Source organism: Chiloscyllium punctatum, chromosome 6, assembly GCF_047496795.1.
Source record: "Chiloscyllium punctatum isolate Juve2018m chromosome 6, sChiPun1.3, whole genome shotgun sequence".
Taxonomy (NCBI): domain Eukaryota; kingdom Metazoa; phylum Chordata; class Chondrichthyes; order Orectolobiformes; family Hemiscylliidae; genus Chiloscyllium; species Chiloscyllium punctatum.
In genome coordinates this window covers 24,574,846-24,595,217 of record NC_092744.1, presented here as the reverse complement: position 1 = coordinate 24,595,217, position 20,372 = coordinate 24,574,846, and the positions used below count along the sequence as shown (strand labels likewise).

Below are 20,372 nucleotides of genomic sequence, written 5' to 3'. Positions count from 1 at the left end.
AGGACATGAATATTGTTTCAGAAATGATGGTGAACACAGTGAGAGAGAGGAACTGAAACAAATCTATATTAGAGAAATGGTATTGAAGAAATTGATGGAAGGCTGACAAATCCCCAGGGTACTTAAGGAAGTGGCCCAAGAAATAATGGATGCACTGGTGGTCGTCTTCCAAGATAGTTTAGACTCTGGAACAGTTAGTATAGATTGGAAGGTAACTAAATTTAGAAAGGGAGGTAGACCAGTGAGTCAGACGTCATTACTGGGGAAGATGCTAGAGTCTATTATCAATTATTTGAGAGCAGAGAACTTAGAAAACAGTGATAGAATCAGACACAGTCTGCATTGATTTACACAGGGAGGTCAGGCTCAACATATCTACTGGAATTCTTCAAGGATATAACAAGTAGAGTTAATAGGGGGAGCCAGTACATGTTTGGACATCTTGAAGGCTTTTGACAAAGTCCCACATAAGAGATTAATGGTAAAATTAAAGCGCATGGGATTGGGCATAGTGTACTGAGATGGACAGTAAATTGATTAGCAGACAGGAAACAGAGGAGGAACAAATGGATCTTCTTTTTTCTGAATGGCAGGCAGTGACTAGTGCATACCATAGGGAATGGTACTAGGACTACAGCTATTCACTATATATGTTAATGATTTGGATGAGTGAAATCAATGCGATATCTCAAAATGTGCAGTTGACAAAAAGCCAAATGGAAGGGTGAGCTGTGAGGAAGATGCAGAGATGTTGCAGTATGATTTGGTCAGGCTGAGTGAGTGGGCAATAGCATTGCAGGTGCAGTGTAATGTGGATAAGTATGAAGTATCCACTTTGGTCGCAAAAATAGGAAGGCTGTAATTCGAGAGGGGGAAATGCCCAACAAGATCTGGGTGTCCTAGTGCACCAGTCACGGAATGCACGCTAAATGCAGCAGTCAGTAAAGAAGGCCAATGAGATGTTGGCTTTCATAGCAAGAAGATTCGAAAACAGGAACAGGGATGTTTTGCTGCAATTACACAGGGCATTGGTGAGGCCACACCTAGAATATTGCGAGTAGTTTTGGTCTCCTTATCGAGGGAAGGATGTTCTTGCTATAGACGGTGTGCTGCAAAGGTTTATCAAATTGATTCCTGGGGTGTTGGGACTGACATGTGATGAGAAATTAAATCAATTAGGATTGTAGTCACTGCAGTTTAGAAGAATGAGGGGGATCTCTCAGAAACCTGTAAAATTCTAACAGGATTTGACAGTTTAGATGTAGGAAGGGTGATCCTGGTGATGGGGAAGTCTACAACCAATAGTCATAGTTTAGGATAAGGAGGGAACCCTTTAGGACGGGAGAAATTCCTTCATCCAGAGAGTGGTGAGCCTTTGGAATTCACCACCTCAGAAAGTGTTTTCAAGAAGGAGATAGATATAGCTCTTGTGGTTATAGGGATCAGGGGATATGAGAAGAGAGTGTGATTAGGGTGTTGAACTCAATGATCAGGCATGATTGTTTTGAATGGCAGAGCAAGCTTTAAGTTCTGAAAAAGAAAATGCTGGAAAATCTCAGCAGGTCTGGCAGCATCTGTAAGGAGAGAAAAGAGCTGACGTTGAGTCTAACTGACCCTTTGTCAAAACTAAAGCTAAGCTTAAAGTTCTAATGGCCTACTCCTGCTATCTTCTATATTTCTATGTTTCAAAAGGGACAAATTAGAAAAACATCTGCAAGGCAAAAATCGCTAGAACGGATTTCAAAAGGGAAAATATTAACTCATCTATCTCTCTGAATGTTTTGCAGAGATACCAGTGTAGACAAGGGTGATGTAGTTGAGGTAAAAACAATGACTGCAGATGCTGAAAACCAGATTCTGGATTAGTGGTGCTGGAAGAGCACAGCAGTTCAGGCAGCATCCAAGTAGCTTCGAAATCGACGTTTCGGGCAAAAGCCCTTCATCAGGAATGTTGAGGTAGATGTACTTTGAATTCCAAACACCCTTCATTAAGGTACCAGATAACACAAGTATTAATAAGGACATCTTATATGAAGTCACAAGGGAAACAGTAGAATACAGGTAGTCAGCTGCTCCCAAGACAGAAAGAGAGAAAGAGTAAATGTCAGCTATTTTGAGTGACAGAAGGTGACAAGTGCTAGGATCACCTTTGCTCACAATTGAAGCAAATTACTCAGATATAGAAAACTGATTTAAGCTGGAACATGACACCAGAGGTAGCACAGAGTAAATATTGAAGATGAAGAGTGCAGGTTTATAGCTCCTTGAAAGTGGAGTCGCAGGTAGATAGGATAGTGAAGGCGGCGTTTGGTATGCTTTCCTTTATTGGTCAGAGTATTGAGTACAGGAGTTGGGAGGTCATGTTGCGGCTGTACAGGACATTGGTTAGGCCAGTGTTGGAATATTGCGTGCAATTCTGATCTCCTTCCTATCGGAAAGATGTTGTGAAACTTGAAAGGGTTCAGAAAAGATTTACAAGGATGTTGCCAGGGTTGGAGGATTTGAGCTACAGGGAGAGGCTGAACAGGCTGGGGCTGTTTTCCCTGGAGCATCGGAGGCTGAGGGGTGACCTTATAGAGGTTTACAAAATTATGAGAGGCATGGATAGGATAAATAGGCAAAGTCTTTTTCCTGGGGTTGGGGAGTCCAGAACTAGAGGGCATAGGTTTAGGGTGAGAGGGGAAAGATATAAAATAGATCTAAGAGGCAACGTTTTCACGCAGAGGGTGGTACGTATGGAATGAGCTGCCAGAGGATGTGGTGGAGGCTGATACAATTGCAACATTTAAGAGGCATTTGGATGGGTATATGAATAGGAAGGGTTTGGAGGGATATGGGCCAGGTGCTGGCAGGTGGGACTAGATTGGGTTGGGATATCTTGTCGGCATGGACAGGCTGGACCGAAGGGTCTGTTTTTGTGCTGTACATCTCTATAACTCTATGACTCTATGAGGGTAAGAAGAAAACATAGATGCAGTGTGGAATTTTACATCTTATTATCTGGGGTAGGATAGAACTTGAGCGTTGCTGAAAATAAAATGTTTTGTCAGTTTACATCCTGCACTCAGAATAATTTGCAAGAATGCCAGTAAACAGGAAAGCCAACATTTATCTATAGGAGGAGAGTGCTGATTCATCAATAGGTAGACGCAGATTGGTAGAGATATTACCATGGAGAATGCAGCAGTTAATGATGATTGACTGTTAACTGCTAGGCTTTGTTAGATTTTAAACCAGGCATATTGAATCAGATTGGTCAGGATATTATCTTGGAAAATGAACAAGCAAAACAACAACATGGTAACTTTGTTAAATTGAAATAGGCACAGTATGTGTCAAGCTCTTTCAGTCTGCAAAAAACAGAGACCTGTGGATTAATATATGTACTTTCCAGTCTACCTAAGTCCAACATTGCGAGCCTGACTGACAATTCTAAATTTATCCTCAACTTAATTACTTGCTCAGGATTATCCAGCAAATGTTGTCCAATTGCAGAGTCCAGTTTTACAAGTTGTTAAGTAAGGAGTCATATTTCCCATCGTGGGACAGAGTAAAATTTTTGGGGTCACACAATAAAAATAAGCATCTCCGAGTTGCAGTGGGTATGAAGGAAAATGGTTTTCTTTCAAAGGGTTGCGGGTCTTTAGAAGCATCTTCTCCAGAAAGCAGCGGAGGTTTGCCATTGATTCTTTTTAAAGGTACAGAATACAGATTGTTAATTGACAAGAAAGCCTAAGGTTACAAGAGGTTGTTAGGAAAGTGGTGCATCCAATCAGCCATGATCTTATTGAATGGAGGAGCAAACTTGAGGGGCTGAGTGGCCTACTCATGTTCCTAATTCTCATGTTCATATATCTTGAAAACTGAGAATCAATTATGTAAAAATTCAAATGATGAAAGCTGATAAGGCAATTATGAAATTACGAAAGTTAATAAGGCAATTGAGATTTACCTCCCTAGGGACAGATTTGAAAAGTAGTAAGTATATCCCAAATATTGGCTAGATTCTACATGACATACTGTGTAGAACGTTTGGTCACATACTGTAAAAAGGATGTAGAGTTGTTGGAGAAGAGAAAGAAAGGATTTATAAAGAATGATACCCGAGTTAAAGAGTTCTATCAGTCAGCTCCAGAGGCCCAGGTTTGATCCCAGTCTTGGGCAGTTGCCTGGTGGAGCTTGCACATTCTCCCTGTGTCTGCATGAGTTTAAACCGGGTGCTCCGGTTTCCTCCCACAGTCTAAAGGTGTGCAGGTTAACTGGATTGACCATACTAAATTGCCCGTAGTGTACAGTCTATGTGGATTAGCCATAGGACATGGAGGGTTACGGGGATAGGGTAAGGGGCTGGGTTTGGGTGGGATGATCTTCAGAGAGTCAGTGCAGACTCAATGTGGTCCTTCTGTACTATAGGAATCCTATCCTAGTCAAGATTACAGTAGTGCTGGAAAAGCACAGCAGGTCAGGCAGCATCCGAGGAGCAGGAAAATCGACATTTCGGGCAAAAGCCCTTCCACAAGAATGAGGCAGGGAGCCACCGGGGTGGAGAGATAAATTGGGGGGGGGGGGGGGCGGGTGCGGGGGACGGGGACGGGGGGGGGGGGGGTGGCGGGGGGTGGGGGACGGGGGGGGGGGGGGGGGGGGGGGGGGGGGGGGGGGGGTGGCTGGGAAAAGGTAGCTACGAGTGCTGTAGGTGGATGCAGGTAGGGATGAAGGTGATAGGTCAGAGAGGAGGGTGGAGCGGATAGGTGGGAAGGAAGATTGGCAGGTAGGACAGGTCATGAGGATGGTGCTAAGCTGGAAGGTTGGAACTGGGGTAAGGTGGGGGGAGGGGAAATGAGGAAACTGGTGAAGTTCACATTGATGCCCTGGGGTTGAAGTGTTCCAAGGTGGAAGATGAGGTGTTCTTCCTCCAGATGTCTTATCCTAGGCCAGGCTACCCATGCTGATGGACACCTTTCAGGTGTAGCTGCACCATATTCAACACACACCTAACTAACCATCAACAAGGACTCAATTTTCAAATACCAACATCACAGTTAGCACCCACTGCAGGCGCAACCTGGGAACTGAAGCCTCAGAGATGGTTTCAGGACCTTGAGCCCTCCAGGACAGTTTTGCTTTATCAAAACACAGTGCTCGGTGAGGGATAGGGGACCCATTTGTCTCTGATTATTAGTTCAGCAAATTCTTTTGAAATCCTTTTTTTGTGCAGGTACACGAGACAAATGTAATTCTTCAACCTGTTTTTCACAAACCCAAACAGGCTGGTGCACATTGCTGTGCTGTGGTTTGGATAACTGTCAGGCCAAAGAAATATGTTGCATTTTATCGTGGAAATTATCAGGTTCACAGAATGCAGCGTTTAGCCTGTTCACTCTTATTACACAATTACATATTCATTTTGCCCTTGAAAGACGCCAACAGGCTCCAATATGGCTGCCGCCCAGTTTGTCATTGCCAGCAGACAGGCAGCTCCCATCTCCTGGAACACAATGCCGCGAATTAAGAAATTTGCACTTAAACATGGCATCCAAAGACTGCTGCAGTTCAGACAGACTTATTGATTGTACCAGAGCTCCACGTTGAGCTGCACATGAGAAGTCATTCGCAAGCTTCACTAGATATTCCTTCCTGTTTTGTCAGACATTTCATTCAGTTGGGCCGACTTTGTGAAAACACTTGCACTGACCATGAGGCAGGGTCCTGTACAGAACATCCCTGAGGCCCAGCAGAGAAAGGAGACAACAGATCCCATTCCACGTGCAGAACTTTGGCAAAGGCATTCGGCAGATCATTCCAAGCAGCTCAGTGACGCGGGTATTCTGTGCTGCACGGACTGTTCTCAGGAACATACACCAAGACAAACATCACCTGCACCTGGAAGACCATCAACCTCAATGCAAGACCATCAACCTCAATGCCCAAACCTTGTTGGTTTTCCAGTGCGAAGAGTTGGCTTTAAAGAGGTGTTGCAGGCTGGCATATTCTGAGGTCCAGGATGACATACTGAAGGAAGTACTAACACTTGGGATGGCTGCCATAAAGGAGAAAGGCTAATATCCTCCCCACCATCATACACAAAAGGGGTTGAGAGCAGTGGGCAGAGAATGTTATTAATAAAATATATTTTAGGAGGCAACTCGATGACCATACTAGTTCACTTTCCTCTTGGAAACAGAAGACAGAGTGGTGATCTAACAGAGGTTTGGTATATTATGGGTGATTTCAATGGATTTGATTCAGAATATTTGCACTGGTGGGAAATATTTGATGGCCTCAACATATCCCACAGTGAACTCAGAAGAAAATCCAGAGCACGGGGAGAATGTGGAACTTGCTACCTACAGACTAACTGAGGTAAACATTAAGGACACATTTAAGACCACCACAGAGAGGGGAGAAGGATATGGACGGTTATACTGATTATGTTAGATAAGAAAAGATAGGAGACTCAGTAAGATTATAAACATCGGTATTAACTATGTGGGCTGAATGGCCTGTTTTTGTGCTTTATATTTTATACAATATAAATATAAATGTGTTTTCTTTCTCAGATCTTTAAAATACACCTTCCCTCCTCCTTACTTACTAAGGGGCACAGTTACAAAAGCTACCAGATGGTTTTCTGCACATTCTTTTCCCCACCCTCCTCACTCTCCCACCTATTTGCCATGTCCACCTTTCCCCTGCTTCCCTCACTGGGTTGCCAAGAGCACCCACAGCTTCCTTTGCTGCCTTTTGGGTGAGGCCAGTTGACTCCACATGTACCCAGGAATCTGGACTTCTGTGAATTGTGTAATCTGGGAGGTGATCACTTCTTCCTCTATCACACCATGAAGCTATGTTAGGAAGGAAAGATAACAGACAGTGGTGTTCCTCCACACAATTTTGAGTTGGAGACAAGCTATGATCTAATCCAATGGGTTGGGAGACCAGACAGGCCGAATGGCCGAGTCCTGTTCTAATAAGTGCACTTTCAGGAAATGCTGCTGACATCATTATTTTGCACTTAAGACTGGGAAAATATTTTGCAAACACTTCGAGAAAACAGCAACACCTTAAAATGAGCAAACACTGCTGGGAAATGGAGGCACTTATTACAAAGTTATAGGGTATATTTAGACAATTACATAATTATCAAAACTCTTATAGCATTGTCCTGCTGAATCACCCAGACTGTTCAGAATACTGATTCAGCATCACACCAGAACCCATGTCTGATCTTGAACAAATATTTGAACAAATTGTTGTACACCAGTCCCACCCTCACGACAATCACAGTTACTCAATCAAACCTACACAAACACAGGAGGAGGATGTTCAATCCCTTAAGCATGTTTCAGTTAGATTATGGTCAACCTGTACTTTCACTCCCAATTCCATTAGTTCTTTAACCCTCTATATGCACAATTCCAAACGTCTATGAATCCCAAGAACTATTTTTAAAATTCATGGCATGTAGCAGTAATTGACAAGACTAAAATTTATCACTCATTCTTATTTGCCCTTTAACCGTGCCTTCCAAATTGATGGTCATTGCCATCCAGGAGGACAACGGTTGCAATTAATGGGACAATAGATGGGAATGTAGATTTGAGGTTACAGCCGCATTCTTATTGAATGGCAGAGGAGGTTTAAGGTGCTCAATGGCCTCCTCTTGCTTCTAACTTATATATTTGTACGTGTGCTAATTTGAAAGTGCTGTGTGTGCATGAGGGTGGAACGGAACGTGTGCACCACTTCTGTTTTCTTGCACAGGTTCCAACATGATTACAATTACAATCTAAACACCGTGCGCGAGAGATATGTGATTCCATGGCAGGGAGTAGATTGCCAATAGTAAAACCTGCCCCAGTTGCCAATGCCAGTGTTAAAGGCGGGCAATAACAGAGCACTGTGGATTGAGAAATTGTTTGTCGTGGTCACAGCATTCCAATAGAAATGATTATGACTAGATTCCCTACATTGTGGAAACAGGCCATTTGGACCCACCAGTCCGAAGAGTAACCCACCCAGACCCACGTCCCTCTAACTAATGCACCTAACACTAAGGGGCAATTTAGCTTAGCCAATCCACCTGACCTGAATATCTTTGGACTGTAGGAGGAAACCGGAGCACCTGGAGGCAACCCAGCATGTACGGGGAGAATGTGCAAACTCCACACAGACAGTCGCCCAAGGCTGGAATTGAACTCGGGTGCCTGGTGCTGTGAAACTGCTGTGCTAACCACTCTGCCACTGTGCCGCCTACAAGCCTACTGCACCTGGTATTCCCAGGTGGTCTCCCATCCAAGTACTAACCAGGCCTGAGTCTGCTCTGCTTCCGAGATCAGACAGATCAGGTGTTTTCAGATGAGTATGGCCATGGACTAACCTGACTAACTCCATTGCCAACTTCACACTGAAAGCATAAAGGGGGCACAGGTATCTTTTTCAAATTTATACTTCACTTGTAAATATTTTGCATTACATTGGTTTCATGTTACTCATGCGTGCATCATCGATATTTGATGAGACTAGCTTAGTCAGAGAGCTAAATATACTGTCACGTCTCGTGGTTGGCACACGTTGATGGGGGACCAGGGAGTTAGGGACATTTCCTTATTGTGGAGGAAACAATGTCATATTCATTTGTTTATTCTTTACAGAATATCTTTATCTTCATGCTGTTTGGCACGGCTGAGGTTGGAGGGTCTGCAGGCTCTCCCTTTGAGGTACTGTAAAAGGCCTTCCTTAAGAGCAATTTCCACAGGAGTACTTGAAATGGTGTAGGTGTAAGGAATCTGCCAGCCAACCCTACCCATAACAGGTGCACATACAGACAGCACTGGGATCATCCTTTAGGTCCTTCATTTTCCAATTGATTGTCCCTGGCAACATCCCCTCATCGCCCACAAATGCATCCCTACCACCATCACACCCACAGCTTCAAGCTCTTCCCACTTCACCCCTCCAAATCCTCCAAACCCACTCCACATTCAACCTCATCACAGACTCGAGCCTTGCCAACCTGGTTGAGCTGCCATTTCCTGTTCCCTTCCTTTGCGCCGCAGAGTTCAACGGAGAAGACTGTTGACCACAGATGTAATTGCATGGAGCTGACTAGTGCACACCGCTTTACAACAGACCTGAACCAGATGCCATAAGATTCTTGTGCACCACTGACCCCAAGTTGAAAGTTACATGTAATTTTAAAAATTTCACACTGTTGAGTATTCATAGCATGCAAATCAATTGGCACCTGCTGTGCATACCACAAACACACCACGTGTTCAATTTTCACATCTCAACTTGCCGTTGGGGAATCAAAATATTGACTCATCATTATCACCTCATGGGACAACAAATTCTGGGTCATCGCCACATGGTGGGCAAGAAAGCTCAAGCTCATATCCTTCCACCCGAAACCTCATTTCTGCATTTTCCATTTCTTTGTTGGTGTCACTCACAAAGCCATCACAAAGCCATCACTCAGTGCAACATCGTGGGCCGAAGGGCCTGTACTGCTCTAACTGCTTTGGTAAGTTGATTAGTTAGGTTCCCTACAGTGTGGAAACAGGCCCTTCGGCTCAACCAGTCCACACTGACTCTCCAAAGAGTAACCCACCCAGACCCATTTCCCTCCGACTAATGCACCTAACACTATCAGCAATTTAGCGTGGCTAATTCACCTGACCCGCACATCTTTGGACTGTGGGAAGAAATTGGACCACCTGAAGGAAACCCACTCAGACACGGGGAGAATGTGCAAACGCCACACAGACAGTCACCCGAGGCTTGAATTGAACCTGAGACCCTGGTGCTGTGAGGCAGCAGTGCTAACCACTGAGCCACTGTGCCACCCCAGCCCACCCCAGACCCTCTCATATTTCCTCAAATATGGCGACCAGAACTTGGTACAGTAGTTCTGTTGTGGGTTTACCAGTGGTTTATAAAGCTCAGCATAGCTTCTCTGTTTTTATATTCATGTAGCTCATGATTGGTTAGCAAAGCATGTACAGTCTCTCAATTTGCTTTGTTACCTTCAAGGATTGACACACCAGACCCATGGGCTCTACTGAGCTAGTGCACACTTTAGAACGTGGGTTGGTTTCGACTTTAGCAAGAATTTCAGATGAAGTGTGAAGCGAAGAATTTTGTGAAATGGGACAACCGAATCAGCCATGTTGGCATGGGATGGAGTTACATACAGACCCAAACTAGGTAACGGTATCAGGATTTCTTCACTAAAGAATACTAGAGTTGGGGTTTTTTGCAGCAATGGTATTTCAACTGATATTTCAAAATGAATTCAAATTCATAAAACTGCCAGGCCGGGGACTGAGCTCACACTTCATGAATTATTCATATAGTAACATAACCATTATTTGTGAGCACGTTAATCTTGCTAACTTGAATCTCCTGACAGGGTCCAATGAGGGAATGCATCATGCAGTGCCAGACTCCACTATTCCAGACAAAAAGGCCCGGAATTTGTGTTTTATCTTTATTTATTCCAGGTTTATAGACATCACTGGTTGGGCCATCATTTACTGCCCATCTATAATTGCCCTGGAGAAGGTGGTAGTGAACTAACTTCTTGATCGACTGTAGGCCATGGGGGTGTAGCTATGTCCACAACTCTGTTATAGAGAGGGAGTTGAAAGATCTTGAACCAACGACACTGGGGGAACAGCAAATTATTTTCACATCAGGATAGTGAGTGGCTGGCAGTAGTGTTCCCATGTAAGTGCTGCCCATGTCCTTCTGGATGGTACTGATCAAGCTGTCTAAGGAACTTTAGTGAGTTTCTGCAGTGCGTCTTCTAGACAATACACACTGCTACGGCTGAGTAATAGATTCGTAGGATAGGTCATCTGAGATATCGATGAAGTTCATGGATTAGTGACCTTTGGCTGGAAAGAATATGGCACATGTACACAACTGAAAACATATGGATCAGAGAAGGACAGGACCATTCTCAATTCTTTCAAGGGTAACTTCGCATCCAAAACACAAGGCCCGCAAGAGAAGAATATCAGTTTGAGCCACAGCTGGAACTATCAGACCCCAAATAGTGTCTGACCTTCCAGTGAATAGACTAGGGAAGTCAGTGTTTGTGTGCTGCCAGAGAGAGAGAGAGAGAGAGAGAGAGTGGGAGAAATTGCTCCAAAGCTTTCACAGAACACATTGGAAAAATAATTCTTAAGGTGCGAACAATTCACTCCATTGAACCAATGAGAAAGCTAAGATAAGTCAGCAGACTTGTCTAAGATGGTAAATACCAATTCTCTGTTAAAAACAAGAACAACCCGTATTTCTGTGACTTCAACAACAAACTAAAACATCCCAAGGTTATTCTGAGATATAAAAAAAGTATTGTGAGAAAGCCAAAATGGGATTTGTGATGTCAGGTGTTCAATCGTTTATTCAAATAGGCCGTTTTTAAAGTAGCTTCTTGAAGATGGCAACAGAGACAAAAATCTGGGTTTTGGGAGAGAATTGCAGAGTTAGGAGTCCAGGTATCGGAAGTCACAGCCACCCAATGGGTTTGTTTAAGAGGGTAGAAAGGGAGGGATTTATCAGAGTGTTGTGAGAATAGATTTCAGAGTTGGGGGTGTGGCAATGCAGGGATTTGAGAGTAAGGATATTAACTTTATTATTATACGTTTCTGGATCAGGAGCCAGTGAAGGTCAGCGCACTCAGACAATGAGTGAAAGAAATTCCAATGATCTAAGATAGGTATAGAAGAAGTTTGAATTAGATGAAATTCCAGTCAGGGAAGTATTGAATTGGTTAACAGGAACTCCACCCTTATGAAAATTAATTCTGCAAGGTTTCACACAAAATTCACGAATGATTGTGGTCATGGTGTGGTTCCAGGGAGAGCTGGAATGGCAAGGTATTTTCATTCTCCCCAAGCCAGGAACCTTTTTCGATCAAAGTTAAATCAATCAAGGGAAGATGTGACAGGTACAAAATTAACAACGAAAACAAATTAAAGCATGTTGTGACTAGATCTGAGTTTGGCATTCAATCAATTCAACTTCACCCTTTTCTCTTTCTGTCTCTCTGGGCGCATGCCAACTTTGAATTCTGATAAAGCAGGGATGAAAGATGTTGCAAAACTTATTTCAAAGGGTTTTAGCTCATGGGGTGAGCTGAAGAAGGAGAGCTTGATCGGGGCTAGAATGGAGGGGACAGTAAGTGGCACGACAGTGGAGCAATAAATATCCAGAAGCAACACTTTCTTACCCACTCTGAAATTTACAGAATTCTCCTTCCCCCTCTTTGCATCTGTCTGCCAGTGGAAGGGAAGTGGCAGATTGGTGGCGATGGTGAGGGGCTTGGCATTAATCGCAGTGTTACATTCTATTGCCTATTGTCTATTGATTTTCCTGTCCCAGGGAAGTTGTTTCTGATCCTAACCAATGCACAAGTAGCCTTAGTGAATTTCTGCAATGAATACTATGGATGGTATACACTGAGTACAGTGGTGGAGTAAGTGAACATTAGTGGCTGTGGTTCCAAACTACAAACTGTGCTGTGTTAGTTCATCTCAGCCATAGTTGAAGGTCAAGGATTCAAGTGGTTTGGAAGAACAGATGGACCAATGGACTAAGAAGTGGTAGATGGAGTTTAATTTAGCTGTATGTGAGGTGCTGCATTTTGGAAAAGCAAATCAGAGCAGGACTTAAACATTTAATGGTAAGTTCCTGGGGAGTGTTGCTGAACAAAGGGATCTTAGATTGCAGGTTCATAGTTCCTTGAAACTGGGGGTCGCAGGTAGACAGGATAGTGAATAAGGCATTTAGTATGCTTTCCTTTATTGACCAGAGCATTGGTTATAGGAGTTGGGAGGTCATGTTGTGGCTGTACAGGACATTGATTAGGCTACTTTTGGAATATTGTGTGCAATTCTGGTCTCCTTCCTATTGGAAGGATGTTGTGAAACTTTAAAGTGTTCAGAGAGGATTTACAAGGATGTTGCCAGGACTGGAGGGTTTGAGCGATAGGGAGAGTTTGAAGAGGCTGGGGCTGTTTTCCCTGGAGTGTCAGAGGCTGAGGGGTGATATATAGAGGTTTATAAAATCATGAGAGGCATGGATACGATAAATATACAAGGCCTTTTCCCTGGGGCGGGGGAGTCCAGAACCAGAGGGCATAGGCTGAGGGTGAGAGGGGAAAGATTTAAAAGAGACTAAGGGGTAACTTTTTCATGCAGAGGGTGGTGTGTGTATGGAATGAGCTGCCAGAAGAAATGGTGGAAGCTGGTACAATTGCAACATTTAAAAGGCATCTGGATGTGTATATGAATAGGAGGAGTTTACAAGGATATGGGCCAAGTGCTGGCAAATGAGACTAGATTAGGTTAAGATATCTGGTCAGCATGGATGAGTTGGACCGAAGGGTCTGTTTCAGTGTCGTACATCTCTATGACTCAATAACTCCACAATAGGGCACACGAGTGAAAGCATATGCGATGAAAGGCTACAGCTAACAAGGTGAGCTTGCTCCTATCCCATATAAAACAGGCTTCCTTCTGTTATTCTGGAAAAGCGCAGCAGGTCAGGCAGCATCCAAGGAACAGGAGAACCGACGTTTCGGGCATAAGCCCTTCTTATGCCCGAAACGTCGATTCTCCTGTTCCTTGGATGCTGCCTGACCTGCTGCACTTTTCCAGCAACACATTTTCAGCTCTGATCTCCAGCATCTGCAGTCCTCACTTTTTCCTTCTGTTATTCCCTCAGTTGTGGGACACAGCCTGAGAGGCTGGGTGGGGTCCAGAGCAATACACCCCCACAATGATGGAGCCTTTGGGAAGAAAGGGAAAAACACCCTCAGAACAGAGAAAATGTCAAGTTGAAGGAGAGAGTCATGATTCTTCACAGCTTTCCTGTGATTTCAGAAATAGTTTACACTATGGCTTAGAATAGTACCAACAGAAACAAATTAACCAACATGTAGCTCTCACCCACATAGCAACCCTCACAATGTGTTGCAAACTTATAAATTACAGAAAAAACTTTTTGCCAATGTCATGCAAAGGCGTGCACGTGTGCCTTCATCTCTCGCTGTGTGTGTTGTGGCTGTATTCTGTCACATTTCTATGCACTGTCTGTCAACCAGGTCTATCTCCTGTGTCTGTCATTGCACCCATGTGCACATCTCTCTCTCTCTGGGAGTTCTTCTTTTGCCTCTAGGATGCAGTTGAAAACTACTGGGTGAGGGATTCCCACATGAAAAAAAAATCAGTAGACGATCATCTTAGTGCTCCACCATTAAATGCCATTGTGGCTAATCTTCAGCCTCGATTCCACTTTGTGCCAACACCAGATGTCCCTTGTTTTCCTGAAAGACTAAAAATCCATAATCCTCTGGAGTAAAACATTCTGAAGATTCAGATTCCTTTAATTGACAGAGAAGTGGAGAAATGGTGTCATCAAGCTCTTATCCTCCACGCCCCCAATGTTCTAGATACCTCACTCAGGCAACGATGTGGCACATGGAATATAATACAGATTTGGGTAAAGTTATCCACTTTGGTATTATAATGTAAATTGTGGTGGCTTGGGAAAGTTGATGTACAAAGCGACCTGGGTATCCTTGTACATGAAAGCAAGCATGTCGGAGCTGCAAGCAGTTCATTTCAATCATTCATAGGATGACGGACTCGATGGCTTTATTGACCATCCCTAATTGCGTTGGACAAGGTGGTGATCAACTGCCTTCTTGAACTGCTGCTCCTGTGGGGACACACACAATACTGCTTGGAAGGAGTTCAAGGACCTTGACACATTGACAGTGAAGGAACACCGACATAGATCCAGAGTTAGCTCAGAATTTATAGTGAGGAAGGCAAATATATTTCATCCTTCATCGCAAGAGGATTCAAGTGCAGGAGCAAGGAGATTTAAATGTAGCTGTACAGGGATTGATGAGACCACACCATAAGTATTATGTGTTGATTTGGTCTTCTTACCCATGAAAAGGTATACTTGTCATAGAAGGAATGCGATAAAGGTTCACCAGATTGATTCCTGGGACGGTAGGTTTACTTTGTGAGGAGTGATGGGTCAACTGGGCATGTGCCCATTGCAGTATTGAAGAATGAGAGGGGATTTCATTGAAATGTGTAAACATTTGACCAGGCTGTACAGACTGGATGCTTCTCCACATTGGGCAGTATAGTACAAGGGGTGATGGTCTCAGGTGTTTAGATAAGATAAGATATGATTAGAGAGAGAGAGTACAGCCCCTTAAAGATCAATGAGGTCATCTTTATATTGAACATCAGGAGATTGGAGACATACTAAATGAATATTTCACTTACGTTTTTACTGTGGAGAAAGAAATGGAGGCTATATAACTCAGGGAATTAAATATTGATGCTTTGAAAATAGTTCACAATTCAGAAGAAGGAGGTCTTAGAAAACATACTCTGGGAAAACTCTGGACCAGTCGATGTTTAGGGGATTTTAACTTTCCAAACATCGACTGGGACTGCCATAGGTTTAGATGGAGAGGAATTTCTTAAGTGTATACAAGACAATTTTCTGATTCAGTATGTGGATGTACCTACTAGAGAAGGTGCAAAACTTGACCTACTCTTGGGAAATAAGGCAGGGCAGGTGCCTGAGGTGTCAGTGGGGGAGCACTTTGGGGCCAGTGACCATAATTCTATTCATTTTAAAATAGTGATGGAAAAGGATAGACCAGATCTAAAAGTTGAAGTTCTAAATTGGAGAAAGGCCAATTTTGACACTATAAGACAAGAACTTTCGAAAGCTGATTGGAGGCAGATGTTCACAGGTAAAGGGACGGCTGGAAAATGGGAAGCCTTCAGAAATGAGATAACAAGAATCCAGAGAAAGTATATTCCTGTTAGGGTGTAAGGAAAGGCTGGTAGGTATAGGGAATGCTGGATGACTAAAGAAATTGAGGGTTTGTTTAAGAAAACGAAGGAAGCATATGTCAGGTATAGACAGGATAGATCGAGTGAATCCTTAGAAGAGTATAAAGGTAGTAGGAGTATACTTAAGAGGGAAATCAGGAGGGCAAAACGGGGACATGAGATAGCTTTGGCAAATAGAATTAAGGCAAATCCAAAGGGTTTTTACAAATATATTAAGGACAAAAGAGTAACTTGGGAGAGAATAGGGCCCCTCAAAGATCAGCAAGGTGGCCTTTGCGTGGAGCCACAGAAAATGGGGGAGATACTAAATGAATATTTTGCATCAGTATTTACTGTGGAAAAGGATTTGGAAGATATAGACTGTAGGGAAATATATGGTGACATCTTGCAAAATGTCCAGATTACAGACGAGGAAGTGCTGGATGCCTTGAAACAGTTAAAGGTGGATAAATCCCCAGGACCTGATCAGGTGTACCCGAGAACTCTGTGGGAAGCTAGAGAAGTGATTGTTGGGCCTCTTGCTGAGATATTTGTATCATCAATAGTCATAGGTGAGGTGCCGGAAGACTGGAGGTTGGCTAACGTGGTGCCACTGTTTAAGAAGGGTGGTAAAGACAAGCCAGAGAACTATAGACTGGTGAGCCTGACCTCGGTGGTGGGCAAGTTGTTGGAGGGAATCCTGAGGGTCAGGATGTACATGTATTTGGAAAGGCAAGGACTGATTCGGGATAGTCAACATGGCTTTGTGCGTGGGAAATCATATCTCACAAACTTGATTGAGTTTTTTTGAAGAAGTAACAAAGAAGATTGACGAGGGCAGAGCAGTAGATGTGATCTATATGGACTTCAGTAAGGCGTTCGACAAGGTTCCCCATGGGAGTCTGATTAGCAAGGTTAGATCTCATGAAATATAGAGAGAACCAGCCATTTTGATACAGAACTGGCTCAAAGGTAGAAGACAGAGGGTAGTGGTGGAGGGTTGTTTTTTCAGACTGGAGGCCTGTGACCAGTGGAGTGCCACAAGGATCGGTGGTGGGCCGTCTACTCTGTCATTTACATAAATGATTTGGATGCGAGCATAAGAGGTACAGTTAGTAAGTTTGCAGATGACACCGAAATTGGAGATGTAGTGAAACAGCAAAGAGGGTTACCTCAGATTACAACAGGATCTGGACCAGATAGGTCAATGGGCTGAGAAGTGGCAGATGGAGTTTAATTCAGATAAATGTGAGGTGCTACATTTTGGGAAAGCAAATCTTAGCAGGAATTATACACTTAATGGTAAGGTCCTAGGGAGTGTTGCTGAACAAAGAGACCTTGGAGTGCAGGTTCATAGCTCCTTGAAAGTGGAGTTGCAGGTAGATAGGATAGTGAAGAAGGCATTTGGTATGCTTTCCTTTATTGGTCAGAGTATTGAGTACAGGAGTTGGGAGGTCATGTTGCGGCTGTACAGGACATTGGTTAGGCCAGTGTTGGAATATTGCATGCAATTCTGATCTCCTTTCTATCGGAAAGATGTTGTGAAACTTGAAAGGGTTCAGAAAAGATTTATAAGGATGTTGCCAGGATTGGAGGATCTAAGCTACAGGGAGAGGCTGAACAGGTTGAGGCAGTTTTCCCTGAAGCGTCGGAGGCTGAGGAGTGACCTTATAGAGGTTTACAAAATTATGAGGGGCATAGATAGGATAAATAGACAAAGTCTTTTTCCTGGGGTCGGGGAGTCCAGAACTAGGGGGCATAGGTTTAGGGTGAGATGGGAAAGATATAAAAGAGACCTAACGGGCAACTTTTTAATGCAGAGGGTGCTACGTGTGTGGAATGAGCTGCCAGAGGGTGTGGTGGAGGCTGGTACAATTGCAACATTTAAGAGGCATTTGGATGGGTATATGAAGAGGAAGGGTTTGGAGGGATATGGGCCGGGTGCTGGTGGGTGGGACTAGATTGGGTTGGGATATTTGGTCGGCATGGACGGGTTGGACCAAAGGGTCTGTTTCCATGCTGTACATCCCAATGACTCCATGACTCTATGACCTAAATGAGTCTATGCCAGGATGTTGTGTCTAGCAAAACATGGGTGAGGTGCCAGAGGACTGGAGGGTGGCTAATGTTGTGCCTTTATTTAAAAAAAGCTGTGAGAAGAAGACAGGGAATTATGGAGTCTGACCTTGATAGTGGCTAAGTTGTTGGAGGTAATTCTGAAAGATAGGATTTACATGCATTTGGAGAGGCAAGGAATACTAGGGATAGTCAGCATGGTTTTGTGTGAAGAAAACTGAATCTCACAAATTCGCTGATTTGTTTTGAGCAAGTAATCAAAAATGTGGGCAGGGTGGTAAACGTTATTTACTTGGACTTTAAGAAAGCCTTTAATGAGGTAAACTAATTAGTAAACTTTGATCACATAGGATTCAGGGTGAGCATGCCAATTGGATACAACATTGGCTTTATGTTAGGTGGTGGAAGGTTGTTTTTCAGACTGGAGGCCTGCAAACACCAGTGAGCTAGAGACTGATGTGTCCACTTTTGTTTGTCTTTTGTAGAAGTGATTTGGATGAGAGTATAGGAGGCATGATTAGTAAGTTTGCAGATGACACCAAAACTGGTCATATAGTGGACAATGAAGAAGGTTATCTAAGGTTACAAAGGGATTTTCATCAATTAGGTCAATGGGCTGAGGAGTGGCAGATTGAGTCTAATTTGGATAATTGCATGGTAGTTGATAAAATAAACAAGGACAGGACTTATACAATTAAGATTACACTCTGGGTAATATTGTCGAATGGAGAGACCTTGGGTTTCAGGAATATAATTCTTTGAAATTTGTGTCTTGAGTGGACAGGATTGGTTAAGAAGGCCTTTAGTATGCTTGCCTTCATTGCTCAGACCTTTGAGTACAGGAGTTGAGACATCATGTTGAGGTTGTACAGGACATTGGTGAGGCCTCTTCTGGACTATTGGGTGTGATTCTGGTCACCCTGTTATAGGAATCATATTATTAAACTGGAGAGGGCTCAGAAACAATTCGCCAATATGTTACCAGGAATGGATGGTTTGAGTTATAAAAAAGCTGAGACATTTTTTCACTGGAGCATCGGAGGTTGAGGGGTGACCTTATAGAAGTTTCTAAAATCATGAGGGGCATAGATAAGATGAATAACGAAAGTCTTTTCCCTAAGACGGTGGAGTTCAAAACTAGGGGGGAGAGGAGAAAGATTTAAAAAGGACACAAGGAGCAACTATTTTATACAGAGAGTGGTTAGTGTGTGGGATGAACTGGCAGAGGAAGTGGAGGATACAGGTAAAGTTACAATGTTGAAAAAACTTAAATAAGTATATGGATAGGAATGTTTTGAAGGGATATGGAAGCAAGTGTGACTGGTTTAGTTTGGGAACATGGTCAGTGTGAACTAGTTGGTCTGAACAGTCTGTTTCCCTGTTGTATGGTTCTATGACTCTGTGATTCTAACTTTCCTCAGAGGGGAGTGATCCTGTGAAATACTGTATATAGAAGGCTGTGGAGACCAAGTACTTAAGAAAGAAATTAATAGAATTCTAGACACTGTGGGGAGAGAGCAAAAATACGGTGTTGAGATGGGGAGCTAGCCGTGATAATGTTGAATGAGCGAGCAGTCTCAGTGGTCTGAATGGCCTATTCCTGCTTCTATCTTTGACATTTTGATGTTTCTAAAGTCCAAATGAGAAGGTCTTCAGGATCTTATATATTACAGTGCAGAGCAAATATCAACCAATTTATTCAGGTGCTTATCATAGAACAACCTCTTTTTTTATTCACTTGTGGGACATGGGCATTGTCCATCCCTAGCTGCCCTTGAGGAGTTGGTGATGAGCTGCCTTCATGAAACATGAGCTATAGGTAGACTCATAATGCCATTAGGGAAGGAATTCTAGGATATTGATCCATCAACAGTGAAGGAATGGCAATATATTTCCAAGTCATGAAGGTGAGTAGCTTGGAGGGGATCTGGCAGGTGGTAGTGCTCCCACATATCTGCTGCCTGGTCCTTCTAGATGGAAATGGTCATGTGTTTGGAAGGTGCTGTCTGAGGATCTTTGGTAACATTCTACAGTGCATATTGTTGATACTACACATAGCTACTACTGAGCGTCAGTGATAGAGGGAGTGGATGTTTGTGCACATTGTGCCAATCAAGAGGGCTACTCTGTCCTGGATGACATCAAACTTCTTGAGTGTTGTTAAAGCTGCACTCCTCCAGGCAAGTTGGGAGTATTCTATTATACTCCTGACTTGTGCCTTGTAGATGGTGGACAGGCTTTTGGAAGTCAGCAAGTTACTCTCTGCGGGATTCTTAGCCTCTGACCTGCTCGTAGCCACAGTATAGAGTCATAATCATAGAGCTGTACAGCATGGAAAGAGACCCTTCGGTCCAACCAGTCCATGCCAACCAGATATCCCAACCCAATCTAGTCCCACCTGCCAGCTCCCGGCCCATA

At 43.5% G+C, this 20,372-nt stretch overlaps 1 protein-coding gene and 1 pseudogene across 8 annotated transcripts in view; both read right to left on the bottom strand.

Moving 5' to 3' along the window:
* The window catches only part of LOC140478784 (TRAF2 and NCK-interacting protein kinase-like), a 245,463-nt gene that overhangs the window by 166,999 nt on the left and 58,092 nt on the right, over positions 1–20,372 (bottom strand). The gene's annotated exons all lie outside the window — the stretch shown is intronic.
* On the bottom strand, positions 8,256–8,373 carry LOC140479216 (5S ribosomal RNA; annotated as a pseudogene).